Genomic DNA, 6,313 nt, shown 5'->3' on the forward strand with positions numbered 1-6,313 from the left:
CCAGTATTTTGTTATTTTCATGTCATGTTCGTTGCATCGTATCTCTCCATCCGTACCTCCGTTTCATGCGTGTAATATGTCAAATTGTTCGTCTCAACGAGTACATCATTCCATTCCATTGTATCATATTCATTTGAGGTCATCTTGATGCCTGAATCATGGTTGCAAGAGTGCTTCATGATGTTGTCTGTTGTCTGTTGACAGAACTTGCTCTTTTGTCATTTTTGCCATGTTTGATGTGTGCATCCTATGAGGTTGATATCTACATGAGTTTTGATCTATGCTATGTCTCGAGGTGCTTACCATGTATTTTTGTGATCAATGTGGTGACTAGCACAAGCATGCAAACTAGGCATCGTGATGTTGCTGATTTTAGTCCCTGTTCTGCTGTTATTTTGATGCCATGTAAACATGTTGCTACAGAGAGATCCATGCATATTTTGAGATACTTCAGTAAGGATGTTTTGAACATATGGTTATTGTCTATCCATTCATGCCCCTGTTTGTAATTATGGAGTAGTCTAGCATGTCATTTTCGTGCTCTACTTTTGCTTCAAAATGTTTCCTCGCAGATTGTTTACATGTTATTCAATTTTGCCAAGGTTGTTGTAGTTGATCCTTGCATGCTATGACCTTGATCTTGCCATGCTTAGCTTCACAAATATGTCTTCTTAATGTTGGTTGCCTTGCCATGCCATGCTTTGCTCTGTGGTGAGTGGTACAAGCTCATCTACATGCCTTCATAATTCTGTTCCTGCCATGTATGAATCTGTAATATAACTTGCTATGTTTACATGGGTGCCATCATATTTTCTAATCCTTTTTGGCTTATGGTCAGTAAGGGACTTTGATCTATGCAATTAGTAGATTCATGTCATGCCTTTGTTTGCCATTATAAGTTCCTGTAACATGTTGTTTGATAGCTCTAAACATTGCAACCTGATGTTATGTTCTGCAAAGTCTGAATTGTTATTACTTGCAATCTTACCATGTGTGTTTGAGCATGTTCTAGTGATTTCTGGAGATAGCTCAGTGTTCATGTTTTGTTATGCTTTACCTGTACATCATGTCCATGCCTTTTGTTCTTTTGTTGAGGTCCTGTAGCATGTTGTTTTGATGCTTGCAATATGCCTAGTTGCTGTTTTGGACAGCTTGTCCTTTAAACTTGTTTCATGTGTGTGTGTTGAACCGTTGCTCCGTTTTGAGTGTGCTCTATATGAAACTTACTTAGAGTTGCATGTAGTTTCATAGTATCATGTTTCATCCTTGTTTTGGAGTGTTTGCTTGATGTTTTTATGCATTTTGCATCAATGCCATGTTTATCTTGTTTTGCTCATACCTTCTAGGCCGTAGCTCCGAACTAAATGAACTTTATATGTAACTTGACTAGAATCTCGTGTAGATCATCTTTGTGCATCTTAACTTACTGTTTAAGAACTTGAACATAAGGTTTATTCAGATCTGGACCAACTTCGAAATTTGCATATGAGGACTTACCGGAATTGTTATATGTTGTTCCCGACCTCATTTAAACTTGCCTTGGTGTGTTGCTCTTCTTTGCATCATCCCTTGCCATGAGTAGCTTCATGTAGCTTTTTCATGCATCATGCTTGGTTGTGCATCATGTCTTGTTCATGTGTGGTGTGTTTACTATGTTGTGTGCTTCTCTCGATAGTTCCCGTTTCGTTGCGATCGTGAGGACTAGTTCGTCTACGCTTGGTTCGGCTTCATCCGTTCGTCTTCTTCATGGACTCGTTCTTCTTCCTTGCGGGATTTCAGGCAAGATGACCGCTACCCTGGATCTCACTACTATCATTGCTATGCTAGTTGCTTCGTTCTATCGCTTTCCTGCGCTACCTATCACCTGTTTATCAAGCCTCCCATATTGCCATGAACCTCTAACCTTTGACACCTTTCCTATGCAAACCACTGTTTGGCTATGTTACCGCTTTGCTAAGCCCCTCTTATAGCATTGCTAGTTGCAGGTAAAGTTGAAGATTTCTCCATGGTGGACAGGATTTTGGTTGGGATATCACAATATCTCTTATATTATTAATGCATCTATATACTTGGTAAAGGGTGGAAGACTCAGCCTTATGCCTGGTGTTTTGTTCCACTCTTGCCGCCCTAGTTTCCGTCATACCGGTGTTATGTTCCCGGATTTTGCGTTCCTTACGCGGTCGGGTGATTTATGGGACCCCCTTGACAGTTCGCTTTGAATAAAACTCCTCCAGCAAGGCCCAACCTTGGTTTTACCATTTGCCTCACCACCACCTACTTTTCCCTTGGGAGTCGCTCTCTCGAGGGTCATCTTTATTATAGCCACCCCGGGCCAGTGCTTGTCTAAGTGTTGGTCCAAACCAGAGCCACTTACAGCGCCACCTCGGGGAAACTCGAGGTCTGGTTTTAGTTGTACGTAGTGTTCATCCGGTGTTGCCCTGAGAACGAGATATGTGCAGCTCCTATCGGGATTGTCGGCGCATCGGGCGGTCTTGCTGGTCTTGTTTTACCATTGTCGAAATGTCTTGTAAACCGGGATTCCGAGTCTGATCGGGTCTTCCTGGGAGAAGGTATATCCTTCATTGATCGCGAGAGCTTATCATGGGCTAAGTTGGGACACCCCTGCAGGGTATAAACTTTCGAAAGCCGTGCCTGCGGTTATAGGCAGATGGGAATTTTGTAATGTCCGGTTGTAGATAACTTGACACCATATCCGAATTAAAACACATCAACCGTGTGTGTAGCCATGATGGTCTCTTTTCGGCGGAGTCCGGGAAGTGAACACGGTTCCTGGGTTATGTTTGACGTAAGTAGGAGTTCAGGATCACTTCTTGATCATTTCTAGCTTCACGATCGTTCCTTTTGCTCTCTTCTCGCTCTTATTTGCGTATGTTAGCCACCATATATGCTTAGTCGCTGCTGCAGCCTCACCACTTTACCCCTTCCTTTCCCTTTAAGCTTTGCTAGTCTTGATACCCATGGTAATGGGATTGCTGAGTCCTCGTGGCTCACAGATTACTACAACAACAGTTGCAGGTACAGGTTATGCGATGATCATGACGCGAGAGCGATGCTTGCTTGCGTTGAGTTCTTCTTCTGCTTCTTCTTTGATCAGGGGATAGGTTCCAGGTCGGCAGCCTGGGCTAGCAGGGTGGATGTCGTTGAGTTTCTGTTTATGTTTTCATCTGTAGTCGGATGTTGCTCTTATGTATTGTGATATTGTATTCGTGTGGCATTGTATGCCTCTTGTATGTATCCCCATCTTTTATGTAATGTTGATGTAATGATATCCACCTTGCAAAAGCGTTTCAATATGCGGTTCTATCCTTGGTGGGACCTTCGAGTCTCTTTAGGATAGTATCGCATATTGGGCGTGACACATATAGCCTGGCATCTCTTCAGCGTGTTAAGGATCTGAAGTTGACTCCGGATCTGGCACATGATTCGGTTCTAAGTCTGATGCAATGCCTGAGACAGGGGATGGACCAGCGTCACGGCTTGATACTGAGACGAGATCGCCTGGGGTTGACGTGTTTGGTTCCTCCGGTGGTGCCGAGAGCCCGATCTAATATCCTCGAAGGAGATCGGTTCCAGAGTTGAGCCTGCGATGTCTGATAGCCCTCAATCCGATCGGAAGTCAAGCCTAACAATATGAGCTTGCTGTGGGAATCCGTGATATATTCCAAGCCTCCAAAAGTCACGATCTAATCCAGGGCATAGTTCTCAACGAAGGACATATGGCCCACTGAGTCGGCGCAAAAGATCATGCTACCGAACATGAAAAGTTGTCTGGGAACGTATACGTTCCCATGGCCAGAGCCGCAATTAATCTGCAGATGAGCTATCGGTCTCTCTATTGATCGCACAACGGAACTCTCAATGAAAGCACCAGTGTCGGTGTAAAATCCGGCAGACCTTTGGTAGGGGGTCCCGAGCTGTGGATCTCGTATCGGTGGTAACAAAAATAAGGGAGACGATGTTTACCTAGGTTCGGGCCCTCTTGATGGAGGTAAAACCCTATGTCCTACTCTTGTTTATATTGATGGAGATGTACCAAGTACAAGCTTGACCTACCTTGAGATTGTAAGTTGTGTTCTAACCCTAAGGCTAGGTGAATGTAATTGTGAGTCGTTCCCCTGTACGGGCTAAACCCTTTGGCTTAAATGCACGGCAGGTAGGGCATCTACGGTTACAGGGTCAGTTTCCAAGGGATCGCATGGAGGCGGCAGGAGATGTCTTGGAGTATATGTCAAATCTTCAGCAGAGGCAGTCTTGATCACGTCTACGCATGCAGCTTCTGGAGTCCATCTCATGGAGAATGAGGACTACGGGTCAACTCGGTTGGCACCCCTTAGTCTAGGACATCGTCACCTGGCCTCGGTTCAAGAAATGGCGTGCGGCTTCGGCGTGGCCAACAGCTGCCTGTGGCCTCCCCCTGCCCTATTCCGGCTGGCTGGGCCCAAACTTACCAAAAGGGCCTGCTTTTCCGGCCTCGGCGTTAGTGGTCCATGTTGATCGGGTTGGGTGGTGTTGGATGTTGGGGCGGCGGCTCTGGAGATGGGAGCGCGGGGCTCGTGGGGCGGAGCTCGTGCTTAGGTGTTGCCCGGTGGCCATAGTCGTGTGGGCGGCCTGGGTGTGATGATCGGTAGCGGAGGTGCGGCGTTCATACCTATGCCGAGGGTGATGAGTGTGGGTCGGGGTGAAAATTTGTTCTGTCTTCGAGCAGGCTGGCGGAGGCGATGTTCATTCCCTTCTTGAAGGCATTGCCTCGGTCCTCATTGCCAGTCGTGTTGCTCCATGGAAAACTCTGATCCTCGGCTTGGGCGGTGGCGGCACTCTAGTGTCGTGTCCTTCCTGGAGGCACCATTTTGGAGCTCACGGGTCCTTGTATGCAGCTTCGTCTCTTCATGGTGGCGTGTTCGCAGTTGAGGACCCCAATAGCTCTTGTAGTGGAAGGGGTGGTGTTGCGGCACTCGGCACCGATGTATCCGCCTTGGATGTGTGCGTGTGTTGGGCTGTCGTAAGTTTGTATTGAGTTGTCAATGATTGTTGCTTTATATATAAAGCGGGGCGAAAGCCTTTTTCGGTAAGTTGCTCGCAATACCAAGCACATATATTGGCCAACGAAATGAAGGTGGGTATGGCTCGTTGTGGGTAACTTGTTGCCTGATCCACCACAAGTACCAACAACCTACAAGAAGGGCCTGTTTCACTTCCAGACCTGGCATAATCAGCAACCAAGATTCAGGTAGGAGTAGAAGATGCTCCATCATGACAGAGCCTTGTTGATCAACCGACGCAGCTTTATCGATGATATCCTTCATCCCTAATCGGTTCCATATATCCTTTGCATTATTACATTGGAACAAAATATGTTTAAGATCTTACGCATGTTTCCCTAGAAAAACTTTGGGCTTCCCTAGAAAATTTTTGAAAACATTTTGTATAACCTGGCTAATTCCTGAGTAGAAATTGTTGCAACTTAATTAAACATGTTTAATTAAGGGGGACATCTTTCGTTGTCCCAATCGCCAGGCAGTTATTTCAGTGAAGAGACACAGTGTTTCCCCCTCCCTCTCTCACAACTGACGCATCCTCTGTTCCGAAGACTTCGAAGAAAAGATTCAAAGCAAACAAAGGGAACTAGAAAAAATTCCCAGGGCAGTTCATTCTCTAAACTTAGAGAAAGATTCATTTAGACCATGGGATGATGAAAATAAGATATTGGGACCAAAAGTTCCATATACGGTGTCATTGGATCAAGCAAACACAATTGGTTGGGACTCAATAATATCTTTTAATATCTCCAAGGCATCTAACATCTTGTCCTAATTTTGAGTTTCAGTGAAATCTGCGCAACAGTATCATTGGATACATCCGATCAGATCCCCACTATGTCAGATCATATACAAGCTTTGTGTTCCTACTAGTGATGGTAGTCATCCCATGAAAGTCTTCTAAACAGACCTTAGTGACTACATCCACCAACCATTATCTCAAAAATAGTAGTGTTTGTGTAATTGTGTTGCTCGAATGCAAACAGGTTACAATACTGACCAGCTTACAAGTCAAATCATGTGACATCTCGTTCATCTGTTCACTCCAAAAATGTGTTTATGGAACTAGTATGTGAGGGCTTTGGGATTTGTGAGAATCGGGGGTATCTTTCTGAATTGTTCCGGTTCAAAGCATCATATTATACATTTTTTTCCTTTATGAGTTCACTTTACAAATTCTCATAAAGGTTTTTTTAGGTAATATCACCAGCAGATCATATGATTGTTTTCCTCGCCGGCGGTTTTAAAAGTATATT

The sequence above is a fragment of the Triticum dicoccoides genome, chromosome 4B (genome assembly GCF_002162155.2).
Source record: "Triticum dicoccoides isolate Atlit2015 ecotype Zavitan chromosome 4B, WEW_v2.0, whole genome shotgun sequence".
Classification (NCBI taxonomy): domain Eukaryota; kingdom Viridiplantae; phylum Streptophyta; class Magnoliopsida; order Poales; family Poaceae; genus Triticum; species Triticum dicoccoides.